The sequence below is a fragment of the Stigmatopora argus genome, chromosome 16 (assembly GCF_051989625.1).
Source record: "Stigmatopora argus isolate UIUO_Sarg chromosome 16, RoL_Sarg_1.0, whole genome shotgun sequence".
NCBI lineage: Eukaryota > Metazoa > Chordata > Actinopteri > Syngnathiformes > Syngnathidae > Stigmatopora > Stigmatopora argus.
This window is the reverse complement of record NC_135402.1, coordinates 11,054,783-11,071,391: the sequence shown is the minus strand read 5'-3', so window position 1 is coordinate 11,071,391 and position 16,609 is coordinate 11,054,783. Positions and strand designations below refer to the sequence as shown.

The 16,609-nt window shown below is 40.0% G+C and overlaps 1 protein-coding gene across 2 annotated transcripts in view; it reads left to right on the top strand.

Moving 5' to 3' along the window:
- The window catches only part of LOC144091182 (transmembrane protein 132C-like), a 149,180-nt gene that overhangs the window by 63,919 nt on the left and 68,652 nt on the right, over window positions 1-16,609 (top strand). The window lies entirely within an intron of this gene.

The window sequence follows — 16,609 nt, the reverse complement described above, 5'->3', positions numbered from 1 at the left end:
GCATACAAATCTTTCTTGGTTGTAACGTCCATACATCCATATATATATATATATATATATATATATATATATATATATATATATATATATATATATATATATGCATATATATGCATATATATATATATATTTGTACATATATTTATATACATGCATATATATATATATATAAATATATATATATATATATATATATATATATATATATATATATATATATATATATATATATGCATATATATGCATATATATATATATATATATATTTGTACATATATTTATATATATGCATATATATATATAAATATATATATATATATATATATATATATATATATATATATATATATATATATATATATATATATATATATATATATATATAATATTTCTTTGATTTCGACTTATAAAGATTATGAGAGCCGGTCAGAGACTGTGTCTGGCGCCTGAGCTGTATTTTGTGCACTTTCAGACTGGAAAGTGTAAGCTTTCTGTCCCAGGAAATATGATGAAATTGTGCAATGTATGCTCAACTTAACACTTCATGATCCCAAAGTAATTTTAATAGTGAGTATATTGCAAACAATTAAAAAATGATTTAGCAGAAGTTTGAAACACAAGCACAGATTTAGCCTTCTGAGTGATCTTTGCAGTTTTCACAGTATGTGGAATTGTGTTGTTGTATGGGAGAATGACGGATGTAGTGAATAATGGCCGTGACTCTTGTAAAATGACTCTGGAGACAGTGCTAAATTAATCAGGTAGTGAAATGCCACTATATGTGGAGGTGAGATAAAACAATGACAACACAGATTGTAATGCCACAAACTTGAGTTACAATGTAAATTATATTTTCATCAAGCATTTAAGGTCTGGCCTGGGTTAGAGTAACAATGAAGGAATACTGCAAATATGACAACAGTAGTAAACATCTAATGTTTTGTGATCTTTATTTGTGGCATGTTCATTTCTATTAATTCATTTTACATAAAAAAGTGACACTAAGTAGATTCTAACCCACAGTTTTATTTGATGAATAACTACTTATGGTTCAAATAAAAATTTCGGTTAGACTCTACTTAGTGCCTCTTTCCTAATTAGTGTTATCTAACTTCCACTCCAAAAGCTAAATGAGTGGGAGAAATGTTACTAAAACATATTTTCCCTTTCAATTCTGTGACACAGAGTTGACCATTTTGCAGTAAGTAACCAATGAACTGCAGTGTAGTATAGCCAGCGCCAGCTTTTAAAAGATGCCATTGGTGCCCTGTTTAGGGCCCAAAAATGTTACCAAGAATAACCTGTTCTGCAAAGGGATTTTTGACCGTTTTTTTCTCTGTGCTTCATCCGAATTATCAGCAATGGGCAATGGATTAGTGTGTGGCATGAGAGATTAGAATATGTATGTATGATAAGCTTTTGATTTGACACACGGCACTTGATCAGAGGCGAAGTTGCCATGACGCCACAAGTCTACTGCCTGACATCTGTTTTTTGGCCCATTTACATACTGAGCAGCCAAGATGTTCATTCCTTTTACTTTTTAATCCCAGCTCAAACAGATAAATGTATTTGATGAAAATGGCCCTGTACCTGGGGCCACCTGATGGTGGTGGGGTTCACTGGCTCGAGTTCTGTGCGGGCAGACTCGGGCTCGATTCCCACTGGTGGTGGTCTGATTGTGAGTGTGAATGGTTGTTTGCCCAATGGTTGACTAGTGACCAGTTTAGGGTGTAGTCTGCTTTTCACCCAAACTTGGTTGGAATAGGCTCCAACAACCCTTCAGAGCTGGTTTTCTTATGATGAAATCACAAAGTGAACTGTTTGGTACCGATGCAGTAAAGTATATATTGTCAAATGTGTAATTTATTTAGAAATCAAATCTTTCAGATCCCTTTAAAGAGCCTTTAAAATTCTTGCTACGTAACACAACTGTACACCGCTGCATAGAGTCCTTGTAAAATTTAACCTTTTTTTAAACTTTCTTGAACAGAAAAATGAGAATGTAAGTTTCCATATAAAATTGAAAGCTTTCATGTGCTACATGCCTTGATTTACACCTAATCTGGTAGTTTGTATAGTTAAACCCAAACTACCAATTTACATTTTTGTAACATTTTTAGAACATTTGCATGAAATGGGAAAGGTCATTTATGAAAAAAAAATACAGGATGTCCTCAAATAAGGACCCTTGGTTAAAATGGGTTAATTTAACATAAAAAGCGAGTGACAGCAATGGCCTACAAATGAACAAACACAAAGAGCATGCCAAAAAATGCAAGTATGGAAAAGTACAACAAAGGTAGCACGACCTAGTCAGCGAGTAACCTAAGGAAAAGGCACTTACTGCCGGAAAATTCAAACATAAGGTGTCGTGAAAACTATGCGCAATAATAAACTACAATAAAAACAGCACGACTGAGTCGGTGAGTAAACTAAGGAATGCAAAGTACCAAAATAAGATTAAGAAGAAATACAAGCATTTGAATGAAGGCAGGAAAACTCGGGAGCAATATCGGGCACACACAGCAGTATGCAAAATGCAATAGTCTGGCAGCCATTGGCCGTGACACGACTCCTTAAATACCAAATACTCCTAATGCACAACAGGTGTGCAGGCCAGGCCATCAGGTGCTGGAACAGACGAAAAAAGTGAGAGCAAAAACTTGACGAGAAGAAATAAAAAAGTAGAAGAAAAATACTTATTTAGACACATGTTACATGTGAACATAGTGGTGCTGTCGTTGTATAATTATCGCTTTCAATGTCAGGGAAACATGTTTATTATGAATGCCACCCTTCCAAGATTAAATGGATTTTATGTCACTGTAAATGGTAGTGAACAAGTTAAGAGATAGCAGTAAGAACAGAATCATAGAATATACCTTAGGTATAGTCAATGTATACATTTGTACATGTAATATTGCAGATAATAGACAAGACTTGGCCATGATAATCGAAAAACTGTGAAGTAGGATAACCCCTATTATTAATACCACACTGTTTTCGCGCCTATACGCAGCTGAGGGGTTAGCGTGTCGGCCTCATGGCGTTCTGGTTCGAATCCAGGTCGGTCCACCTGTGTGGAGTTTGCATGTTCTCCCGGGCCTGCCTGGGTTTAGGGTTAAAAACATGCATGGTAGGCTGATTGAACACTCTAAATTGCCACTGGGTATGAGTGTGAGTGTGAATGGTTGTCCGTCTCCTTGTGCCCTGCGATCGGCTGTCAAGGGTGTCCCCCGCCTCTGGACCAAAGTCAGCTGGGATAGGGTCCAGCACCCCCCGCGACCCTAGTGAAGATAAAGCGGTTCAACACCAAGCTGCTGTCAATGATCCATCGAGCCTTGTCTCGTATGAAATTTGATTAAAAAGACTTGAATTGCTTTGTGTTGTTTGATGCAAATGACAGCATGTGTAATACATCCATTGGGCTTCCTGTAAGCCTGAGATCCAAATCATGAAAGATGAATCCTTTTACATCCTCAAAGTGGTGCTGTGACACAGGGCCTCTGCAATTTGTCAACCCTGGGTGAGCAAGAAATCTGCCAAAAGAGCCTCATTGCGTTTTCGCTCACTTAAATAACGATGAACTCTATTTAGTAGTAGGGTTCATCGTGCGTTGGGACTTGAAGTAAGGTATTTTCCATTCACGCTTTCTTGTCTGTACCATGTTTCATTTTTCCCTTGAGGATAGCCAACACTTCAAATGCAACCAAAACTATCTCGTTAGCAGCGTAAACATTAAACTTCAAAGTATTTGAAAATGGCATACTATTCTGTGAAGTACAGTCGTGCCTCTCCTTACGAAATCAATTAGTTCCAGAACTTTTTTCGTAACTTGAAAATTTCGTACGTAGAGCAGTACTTTATATATGTAAATTCTCTAACTCATTCCATGGTCATTACACAACTACCAACTAGACCCTTTAAAATTGGTCAAAGTCTCTCAATTTTGTACGAAGGATGAGAGAAACACAAAAATGAGAGAAAATTATAAGAAAATAATTTATTAATGTCTTAAAATAAATAACAAGCATACCAAATATATCCGTGTTGAAACGCAGGGGCGAGAGGAAGCTCATGGAGCACATAAACACACGAACACATCTCATAAACACAACATTCTTGAATTTAAACAACAATATTAACAACATTAATCAACAACAAACACTAACGTTTTATGATTTCTTTGGAATTTAATTTTTCACCCATTTTATTAGTCGCTACTGGTTCTTACCTGATTGGATTTAACTTGCCTTTCTGCAGTGCTGGTTGCCGAATTTTAAAAACAAAATCAAATTCAATTTGCTGTTGGAATGCTCGCTACTTCTTTCTCGTTCCCTGGTGTTGCCGAGTGTTCCATTAACTCTAGAAAGTTCATTTTTATGCCCCTCGACCAAATCGTCATTGTCCTCCTCGCTGCCCACTTAATTTCATTCGCACTGGGAATTTTCTTGGGAGGCATGATGATAAAAAACAGAAGCAGCTGCTTTGTCCTCACTTGGAAAGAATCAATGCATCCGCGAACATTTTAAAACAAAATAACGGATAAGGAAATGCATTTACTTTTAGGGGGATTGCCAACCAGGGAGCTCTATTTTCGGATAAGTGCGACGACGTCAGCCCACTGCACTGGTATCTCAACTTCCATCTTGCTCCGCCGCGGCATCCCGCCATCGTCGCCGGCCAAAGTACTCTATTTTGGGACAAGGCCGATGGCGTCCACCGTAACGTCACCCGGAACTTGCACTTGGAAATACTATTTCTGGGAAAGAAACAGAGATAGGTACTACTGAGCATTTCAGCAGCCGCTGCTGTCAGACAGAATTCAACCATTCATCACACAAAGCTGAATGGTTCAGAAAATGACTCAGATATAGCATTCATTCATTCATCTTCCATACCGCGCATTCTCAAAAGCGTTGCGGGGGTTGCTGGAACCTAACCCTTCGGGTGATAGGCAGACTATACCTTAGACTGGTCGCCCGTCAGTCGTAGGGCACACAGAGAGACAGACAACCACTCACACTTCTACCGAGTGGGAATCGAACCCAGACTGCCCACATCAAAGTCAGGCGGAACAACCACTGTATCATTTTTGTCATTTTTGCAAGTATAAAACGAAAGCTAACAACTGTATAACTCATGTGGCTCAAATCTCCTTGATGATATATAAATGTTCAAAAAAAAATCTACAGCGTTGTCGTTTGTCAAGTTTTTCCTTTTCCACAAGTTTTCAATTTGTTGTATTTAATGAGATTCAGGCTTGCGTAGGTTTGACCATGGTTGTCGTATTTTACAAGTTGCTGCAGCATGTTTTTCCCAGCAGGGAAGACATCATTAACTATTTACAGTATGTTGTCTGGACCCTCTCCCATCACTAACCAATTATCTCTTCACTCCTACTGATGCATCTCCTCCTCTTCCACTGTGTTACGTGTGATAAATTAATATTATGATGGGAAGACCTAGTTAAGGTTATTGGCCCTGCTCCACTTGCAAATCTTTTGTTTTTTACTTATGGGTCCATGTATTAGTAATACATAGCATATTGAATTACAAATTTGACAGAATAGGCTGCTCCTTAAAATCCTAGCCATCTTCTTTCTCATCTTTCTTCTTTGAGTTGAGTGGGGGGTGCCTGCCCACTGCGTGTGAATTTGTTTGTTGTTGTTATTTATGCACTACGTGGTGAAAGCTTTAAATCTCATTATACTTGTATAATGACAATAAAAGTATTCAAATATATGAACATTTTTTGATTATGGATATTTGTGGAAAATACCACGTTGCACTCAATCTACAAACTTTGAGCCGCAAATTGGCGAGGGATGAGTGTATTTGGCTGTTAACCCTTACCCGAAACCTCCAAGAGCATGAGGAAAAGCGGTATGGATATGAATAAATGAATATTAATTCATGTGCCTTTTTATTTTTTTTAAATACATCATAATAGGATTTTTTTCCTCTCATAAATCAGTATACATATATCATTTATATTTATACTGGAACAAATAAAATGATCATCACCGAACAAATGCAACTTTTAGACCAGTGTTTCCCCGCCACTGTGAACACTGGTGTGCCATGAAAGATGGGCAGGTGTGCAAATTGCGTCAAAAATTGTAATGTTCCAAGAAAAAAATCGTAATATTATGAGAATAAAACTGAACTATTATGAGATTAAAATCAAAATGTGATGAGCATTAAATCATAGATTGTACTATTACAAGATTCAAATCGTAATACTATGAGATTAAAGTCATTTTGTTGCTTATTTTCTGTAACGTGAACTGGAAGTTGTTTGGCTTCACAGGCTTCAACTTTTGGCCATGTAAAGTCTGCCAGCAGAACATTGCTTTTCACGTAATATTCATTCATTTTCTGAATCCTCACAGGGTTGCGGGGGGCGCTGGAGTCTATCCCAGCTTACTACGGGCCAGAGGCGGGGGAGATTTAAAATTTGATTTAAAAATTCTTAATGATCACATATACTTTGCTTTGCTTTGTACTTTGTGCTTTTTGCTTTGTTGTTCTGCGGCCTTTGCGACTGTATTGTCTAACTTGTAACTATGCCTTTCCTGTATCTAGATTCTCACCCTCTTGCTACTGTGACAATGAAATTTCCCAAATACGGGATGTATAAAATTATCCAATCCAATCCAGGCCAGAGGCGGGGGACACCCTGAATTGGTGGACAGCCGATTACAGGGCACAAGGAGATAAACAACCATTCACGCTCACACTCATACCTAGGGGAAATTTAGAGTGTCCAATCAGCCTACCATGCATGTCTTTGGAATGTGGGAGGAGACTGGAGTACCCGGAGGAAACCCACGGAGGCCTAGGGAGAACTGTAAACTCCACGCAGATGGACGTGACCTGGATTTGAACCCAGGACCCCTGCGAGGCCGACGCGCTAACCACTCGTGCCACCGGGCTGCCGTTTGGAATACTTTTTGGGGTTTATTTGAGCTCTCATCTCACGTCTCATTTATTTGATCCCTGTTGATTACATTTTGACGAGAATGACTTTTTATTGTTCATATAGGCATAATTCTATGCAAAAAGTATGCCAGAGCTCAAAAAAGGTTGGGAAACACTGCTTTAGACAACAAGTTGAGCGGGACAAGGTATCGGAACCTTCTAATGGTGTCCCGCGAAGGACTTCCCCGGAAGACCTTCCAATCTGTAGCTACACACCCAGACTCGTTACTTAGGAGGCACTTTTTTTTTTCTCTCTCTCTGTTTCCCTCAGTTTGGGCTCTTTTTTGGTTTCTTTTTTTTCCCTCTCAGTCTGCCCAGTATGTCGGCAGCTGTGTCTCTCCTTTGACGAACTTGCCGGCCTTCCAATAGCGAGTCTAGGGCTTCTGAAGATTACCATCAGGCACTTTGGCTGAATCCACAACAACAACAAATACAACAAGCTGACGTTTGCAGTCCTCTAGTGAGCTTTAATCAGCAACTAAAACATTAGATGGACAAGGTAGTGGGGGTGAAATAGTATGTATTTGCTCCTTACCTAAGTATTTAATCAAAAATATTTTCCATTCAGTGATAGTTTTGTAGTCAAACCTATAATATAAAAAAAGGTACGATCACATATGAATCTTGTGGCATCACCTACACTGGAATACCAGCACAGTTGAACAAAAGGCCATTTCATTAGTAATTTTCTCTTTGGCTTACTGGCTAATTATATTAATTTTGATCTCATCCAAATAAATGTAACTACCCCAGCTGAACAGAAAACTTCCCACACATCCACCCACATATGCAGGCATGTTTGTAGACATTCAGCATAATGACACTCCAATTCATTACATGCTCGGACCTGCTCCGTGCCAACTGTAAAGTCACAGCATGTTTGTCATGCTAAAGGCTCCCAGCGGAATCTGTAATTCCCCACTCCGTGCCTCATTAGCCTCGGAGAGAATGGCATAACAGGTTGGGAAGGGTTCCCTAAGCTATTCCTCATTCGACATGCAAATGAAAACACAATTTCCTCCTGAACAAATTAACTGGCTTTTCAAACGATAAATTTCCCCAGCTGTACTGTAATTTCTGACTAAACAATTCAACATGTTTCCACAGAGTCACCCTAGGGAGGGGAGGGGTTTTCTGATGAATTCAAATGAATAGCTAATATTGGACCACTGAAGGTACAAGGTAATTCCTTCTGTGCCAGGCTGTATCAGGCAGTACTATGAAGCTAGTTCGTTAAGTGAGCTCTACATGAATCAGACTTTAGTATGAATTGATTATATAAAGAGGTCGAGACAAATGTTTTCCTTACATATTTCAAAAACATACATTTCAAGCTAATTCAAGGATTTTCATTGCCAGTGATTATTTCACTAGAGCTGCTTTCAGACATAAATGACACAAAATGCCACAGTGTTGAAGATGAAACACCAAATCAAAAGTGAATGGTGGCTTTTGAGATAGTCATGAGCCAGGACCCAAGTGGTGGCACTTACTCGGCCGCTTCCAGACTAGTTGTTTTTAATGTTTAATGATAGCGACAGTATTTTGTTGATGTACAATTTTCCCATGTCCATGATGTAATAATGATGACCTGGGAATGATCTGGAGTTGTAACCAGTTTTGTTTTTAATTTAGCTACTAAAACAAAGGTCGCCGGACGTTTGGTCGCCGGACGTTTGGTCGCCCGGACGTTTGGTCGCCCGGACGTTTGGTCGCCCGGACGTTTGGTCGCAGGACGTTTGGTCGCCGGACGTTTGGTCGCCGGACGTTTGGTCACCGGACGTTTGACAACATGACAGAGAGTTTACTGTTGAAACCAGCTCTCAAAATTATATTCATGAGAGAGAGAGTTTAATATCTAAATATCTACTGTTGAAACCAGCTCTCAAAATTATATTCACCCGGGCGACCAAACGTCCGGCGACCAAACGTCCGGGCGACCAAACGTCCGGCGACCAAACGTCCGGCGACCAAACGTCCGGCACCAAACGTCCGGTAACCAAACGTCCGGCGACCAAACGTCCGGTCACGAAAACAAATGATGAGTGCAGCACGGTGGGGCTGAGAGTAGCAGGTCCTCTTCACAGTTGTGAGACCGAATGTTCCGGTGCGTTCTGACCTTCCTGTGCGGACATTGCATGTTCTCCAAGTACCTGTGTGAGTTTTTTCCATGTACTTCAGTTTCTTTTCACATCCCTAAAATATGAATGGTAGGAGGATTGGACTCTCTAAATGGTCCCTATGTTTATAGCCTGTCAGCATGAACGGTTGTTTGTCTCCTTGTGCCCTGCGATTGTCTGGCCGCCAATTCAGGGTGTCCCCCGCCTATTGCACATAGTTGGCTGGGTTAACCTCCCAGACGGACCAGAAAAGGAATGAATGAATGAAGCAATAATAAGTTACAAATCACTGCCTATGCAAAAATCTTTACTTGAGCATTAGTACAACATGACCTCCAAGTCTGACTCACTGCGTATTTCCACCAGGAACATGCAGAGTTCAATTTCTTTGCTCAGGACCAAAATACAATGTCTCTTTTGGTTTGCTGTGGTTCCCTTTCACATTGCAATTTTCACAAGAGTCCCAGGATTTGATAACAAACCCACATCGTTCCATCATTGGACAAAACAGTCTGGGTGGAGTAACAGGGAAAAATACACAAGTAAAAAAAATACTCGAGCTCATAAGCTTTTTCCTTCATCCTCGTGTGAAATATCTTGAATGTATTGGTGTTTTTATGTGTATTTTCCAGCATAGTTTTCATATTATGGCCCTGCGGTTTTGGTCAGTGCATCGGTCGAATATTTGGCGAAATTTTGGTGTTTTTGGCCCCCTGCCGGTCAAATATTTGGCAATTTTGGCCCGCGCCTCTCGCTCTCACTCCCGTTTTTCCTCCCCCAAATATAGCCTTCCTGTGCGCTGATTAGTAGTAGCAGGCCAGGCCATTTGGAGGCCACTTGGGCGTTAGCATGGATGGAACGATGTGTGGCGTGTTGCATGTGTAAAGAGTGGACAGAGAAAAATGGAAAGACTAAGAGACTACAGTGGTACCTCAATATACGAGCTTAATTCGTTCCGGGACTGAGCTCGTATGTCGATATTCTCGTAACTCGAAGGAACGTTTCCCATTGAAATGAACTAAAAACAAATTAATTTGTTCCAACCCTCTGAAAAAACACCAAAAACAAGATATTGGATTGGAAAAAAATGTTTTATTTCTTCTAATCGCCATCTATTAACAAAGTAACACATAACTAGTGGTTTAATATTACTAAAATGTGTTTAATAGAACCAAAATTAGACGGATTTCGCGGAGGGTAGAGAGAGGGACATAGAGGGGGGGCGAGCAGGGGAGACTTTTTGCATCGGTGAATCGTAATATAACATAAACAAATTTAAATGAACTTGGATTACAATGCAAACACACTCAAAAATAAGTTTAATCTAACCTTACACTAAACGTAATTCTAATTTTGTTTTTTATTTTTATACCTTTCTTCTCGCGGCCGGGTGGCTCTATTTGCCCCTCCTCCACCCTGACTTTCACATTGGTAGTTTGCTTTTGTATTCCCTTCAAAATATTCAGAAAATGATGCACGCAAATGTCCTCACAATAGGATAACGCACAACCACTTGCCAACGAGAAGTAGTATATACGCCATTTGCACTGACAAACGAGAAGAAAAACACTGAAAAAATGCAATGTTCCGCCCAGTGCTCGCAGAGACATTACACGAGGGAGTTGCAACCACAGAGACATTACACGAGGGAGTTGCGGGGCGCGAGACAGTGCCCATGTTGTTCTTATGAGCAGCCACTCGCATCCGCTGTATGCTCGTATCTCAAGATAAATATTTGCCCGAAATTTTACTCGTATCTCAAATTGCTCGTATGTCGGGGCACTCGTATGTTGAGGTACCACTGTACTTGTATTTTTGTATAGGTGCGAAAACATGTAGTATGGTAGTAATAATATGGATGATCCTATTTAGCGTTTTTTTTATTATCGCTGCCATTTCTGGTCTACATCATCTGCGAAATTTGAGGGATTACCGTATGACTGTATATGAGATACTGGGAGCTGAATGATATGATTTTGTACTGCCATTCGAGAAGATGACAAATACCAAAATTGAAGATGGCAAAACATTCAGTCTATTTATCTATACAAACATGCAGACTCGCCTAACGGTAATTCTTCCACCACCCTGATTATTTTCCCCAGTTTGCACACTCGGCCCAATCACCAGTGTTTACGGTGTAAACCTTTTTTCATGCTCTCATTAATAAGTAATTAGCAGTTTGCAGCCTGCAGAGCCTGCTCACTATGTACATCCAACTCTTTTCTGGACCCTGCTGCCACCAAAGCAATCACATGTTGCCTGGAGCAAGTAATTTGAATCCTTGTATTTTCTACTTTAATGATTTTCCGTCACATTTCTTTTCTTGATTTCGGTTTCGAATTGATGAATGTATCGAACATTGGGAAGGCAGAAACCATTGCTTTGCCATTTGCTCGCAGCCCGTCCACATTTTCTCGTGCACATTTTATCCACCATCCTCTAGAAATGGCTGCTTGTCCCAGAGGTATGCTGCTGACAGGGTCATATGAATGTGTCGCAGTATACACTTAGAGACCTGCCTCCAAAACTCTGAATATCAACAGAGGCAGAGGTGATGTTTTTATTTCTGTATTCTTCCCTCATGTTGCTTTGAACTTGGGAAAATGTTTCATGATCCTTGTCAAGGAAGCTGTGAGAATTTCCCAGTCCAGTATCGGATCAATTCCTATTTTAGACTTGCACAGAAAGATTAGGAAGCGTGTTCAGTGTGCAGGGTAGATACTGGTGTTCCGCCTGGCCGCACATTTGATCAACCTCAGATTTGTGGCATTAAACCAAACTATGCCAATTCGATTTTGATTGGCTCTGACTTTTATCTTTCAGTCTTTACAACCTGTGCAAGGGGTATGCGATAAGCTTGAGCCGGAATGTGAATAAATGAACTGTTCAAATATATCAGACTCGGTTTACTTCTTAGATTTTCTCTACATTTACACTTGGTGTCCAAGCTATGACCCGCTGCCATGTTTGCACTGGCCTGCACCAAAAGATTGTGACATCCTTGAATATGGCTTGCGCAAGAAGCTAAAATTTAGCCTCACTCAATGTTCCCTCTAAGCTGCGTGCGTGCGCAATTGTGCACTACTCTCGTCTTCTCTGCGCACAGCAAATCATATGGAGCGCACAAAATAAAATCCCTTTTTTTTTTATTTAAAAAAAAAAAAATTTTGCTGTGAGGTCGACGAGCGAATCACTCATCCGCCGGGCCGTCCATTCATAGATATTAATCATTACATTTTATTATTACTAAATAATTTATGTGCAGTAGACATGCACCTGCCTATGGCAGGTGTGATACTGGTGTGTGCCCATAGCGAGCAATGATGATGTTGCTCACACCAATACTCAATGTGCTCAGGGAGGTTGTCTTTCTGCCCAGACAAACAAAAAATTAGAGGGAACATTGGCCTCACTCACTCACCGCTGTGTTCGAAGGGACGGCAGCTGAGGCACGTCTCATTGCCAAAAACGCTGCCAAATTCAAGCATAGTTGCGGCAAGTGTCTTTATGTCCAACATTAAAGGATCAACGTTTTCGAGCAGCTGTGACAACTCATTTATGTTTGATAAAGCTGTCGGCACCACACTTAATTTCTCGATGAGAGTGTAATGATTGTTAAAAGAGTCAGATATGCATGTTCAAAAAAGAGTGTGTATTGCGGTGGGCACATTGAGATGTCGCAGTACAAACGAGACATTGTTCAGGCCTGAAGGAAACCAACAGACAATGAAATTTCTCAGGCGATCTACTTTGTAAATTGTCTGTCATTGCTCAGTCCATACGCCATACACTGCAGTGATAAAAATATGCCATTATGTTATGCATGCTCCTTTTAATCAGTGGCTAAATTCTTCCCTTCAACTTCTAATAAGACTAAAATGAAACATACCGTATTTTCTCGCATATAAGCCATATTTGTAACTAAAAAATGATGACTGAATCAAGTGTACGGCTTATATGTGCACAAATTAGACTTGACATGCACGAAACTGCAAGATTAAAAAGACGAAACGCCTTAACGCAAGACATAATGTGGTCACTTATTTCAAAATAGAAAAGATAAACAGATAAAATGCTTAACTAAATTTATTTTGACGTCTACGAATGAAATTCAAGAAACTCTTTTACTCGTGCCTGCCATTGCTCACTCAGGGCGCCGCCATGTTACCTTTTGCCGGTAGTTAAACATGATCTGACTGGCCAGATGCAAGTAGCCTTGATATATGTCTTTGTAGTTTTTACCATGTCTGCATACCGCAATAATTATTAAGGCCAATCGAAGGTCTTGCGGTCGGTCGATCATTAAAACATCAATCCTGATACCTGTGTAATGTGTATCTCATGCTCTTATAATATCCAGGGAATCGGACTGGTTGTAATGCTCATGTGACTCCCTTTTTAACTTTGTCCACGTGCAGGCAACACCCTTTCAAAATGTGCAATCCAGCAGACGACCCTTTCGATTCATAGAGTATCTCAGAAATACCACGTGCGATAATTTTTCTTAAGATTTACCCTTCAAAGCAACACATTCATACTCCCTATTAAATCCATGAATATGGAGGTGAAATTGTGAATCAGGGTGCTACTTATATGAGAGAAATTGTAAAATTCAACGATTTTAAGGCAATTTTAAGGGTACGGCTTATACGCGGAGGCGGCCAATATGCGAGTAAATACGGTAATTAAAATCACAAAGCTAATGGAGCTGGTGTATAATGACACCCTTCTATCACTATATTTATAAAATAAAAAGGATATTTGAGAAAAAAAATCTTAACCCCAATGTAAAAAAAATCTTTTCAAAGATTACTTTCCAATCACAGTTGTTTCTTTAGAACTGCAGGTGAGCTGGCGGTCCTCACAGTTGACTTTGAGCGACCCCCAATCAGTTGTCATTATTAATTATGTTGTGTGTCGTTTTCCCTTGGACAGCCCAGACATTTTGCCTCAACTGACAAAAGAGAATTGGTGAGACAATAATTTCCCCTCAATGATACGGAATCTCAATATCAATTCATTCACTTACCCATGCTGCTATTTCTCCTTATTTCCAACATTTCTTTTGTGAATGCATACAGGCGAAAGCACAACTTTTGCTACGCTGAGTTTGTGCAGTCTGGGGTTCAGATGATGAATGCAGTGCTGTAGGGGCTCACAATCATGGATTATGTTGTGGCAAAATAAACTCTACTGGCTAGCTCTAAGTTGCCGCTCTGTCTCTCTCTCCTCCAGACAATCACAAGCTTGTCCCTCTAATCACTTGTTTATCCTCCATGTTTCTCCTAAGGATTTACTTTGATTAGTTTGATCACCCTGACTTGACAGCTGTTACACCAACTACGAATCATGCATATTTTAAAGCAGGACTTGAGGCAGAGAAATAGTCCGGAAAGTAAAGGAAGAAAATGATGAAATGTTGTGCTTGTCATATATAATTTTTGAAAATAAATATTTTTGGGCTGACATTAATCCGTTAAATAGAGTATATGCAGTAACTCTTCCCAACTAGCTTCACCCGCACAGAATTGGAAAGTTGCACATATTCAAACAGTCAAATAAGCACAATGGGGAAAAATAAGCTTAGTCGTCTTTGTTTTTTTCCGAGCTGGACCAAAAGCACGCGATCATTCATCAGATAAGGACATTACATAAAAAAAATCCAAGTCCTCTTTGTCAGTTTCAAGATGCATTGTATAATCTTCAGGAGGCACTGTAGGGGCAGTTGGAGGCGCTTTTGTGAGTGATTTTTAGAAAAGGCAAAGAACTTGGTGATGGGGAGTTGTGACCGCTGTTTCCTTTTTTGTATGAATTTGTTTGTGCACAGTGACATTGTCAAGATGATTGCCGTATTCGATGGCTATGACCATGTTGTCATCTATCTTCTGGACATGTCTTTGCAAACTGCATGTCATATTGAAAATTTCTTGCAATTTCTTAAAGTACTAAGACAACATACTTCATCTTTATTGGCATCATTTTGGGGGAAATTCAACTTCCACTTCACTCCTTTGCATCACCCAGCCGTCTTTCCCGCCCAGAGAGATCTATTTTTGGAAAGAAATGACAGCGTCCGCCCACTGCACGGACATTAATGGAAACTCAACTTTGATTTCGGCATTGCACAATAGACTTCCTCCTTGATTCTGAAGGCAGTATTTAAAAATAAGATAAAATAAAAGTCCTCTTCTCTGCAAATATGCCCAATTGTTCCAAGCCAACTTCTATATTAACATGTTTCTTATTCCCCACCATTCCATGCCAGCAGAAATAATCATGAAAAAGCAATCTGTAGAGAACAGCTGAGAAATGGGACAGGCAAAAGGGGGCCCTTTGGGGAGGGGATCATTAGAGCCATGTGAATTCAGCATCTGTTTTGGAGAAGCGCCTCTAGCTGGGCTTTTAGCGGAATAGTACTGGGCAGTGTTTCTGTTGAAGGCTGGGAGGTCAGCCATTTGATCTGAAGATATAAGATGGTACATTGGGTCCAAGCCTTCATCATCCTGTGGGCCTACTACCACTGTGGGTGGAAAAGCCTTGATCTGCTCAAGTGTGCGGGGGAGTATATGTGTAGCGTACTGGTTTAAATAAATGATGCAAGAAGTTGCTTGTCTGTGTATTTTTTTAACCCTTCAAAGCACAAACCATTAAATAATTGTAAGCAAATAAAAATTCTGAGCTTTTAAGGGTTCCTCGAAACAAAAACAAAAAACAGAATTTCAAATGTAATTTTGTCATTCATTTGTATCATCCGGTACAAAATATCATACGTCTAAAAATTTAGTATCAATATGATTGGGCGGCTTAATAATTGGCGGCCCGGTGGAAAGAGTGGTTGACGCGTCGGCCTTACAGCTCTGGGGTCCTCGGTTCAAATCCAGGTCACGCCCACCTGTGTGGAGTTTGCATATGTCTCCCGGGCTTGCGTGGGTTTCCTCTGGTTACTCTGATTTCCTCCCACTTTCCAAAAACATGCATGGTAGGCTGATTGGACACTCTAAATTGCCCCTAAGTATGGGTGTAAGTGTGCATGGTTGTCCCTCGCCTTGTGCCCTGTGATCAGCTGGCCACCGATTCAGGGTGTCCCCCGCCTCTGGCCCAGAGTAAGCTGGGATAGGCTCCAGCACCCCCCGCGACCCCAAATAGGATAAGGCGTTTCAGAAAATGAGATGAGATGACACACTTCTTGATAATTTCACTTGTGTACTTGTAATTTTTGTATCGGCGCGAAAATATGTAGTATGGTATGTAGTAATAATAGAGGTGATCCTACTTCGCGGTTTTTCGATTATCGCGGCTATGTCTGCCCTACATTATCCGCGACAAATAAGGAATTAGGGTATTACTTCTTAACAGATTCAGACTATGCATACAATCACACAGCTACAAAGTCTGCATTTTTCCAGGTTTGGGGATTAGGAAAAGCTTCGGTTAAAAAATAAAATAACATAAATAAGTCACCTTAAATTTTGTGTTTTGCACAAAGATTTGGAACAAAA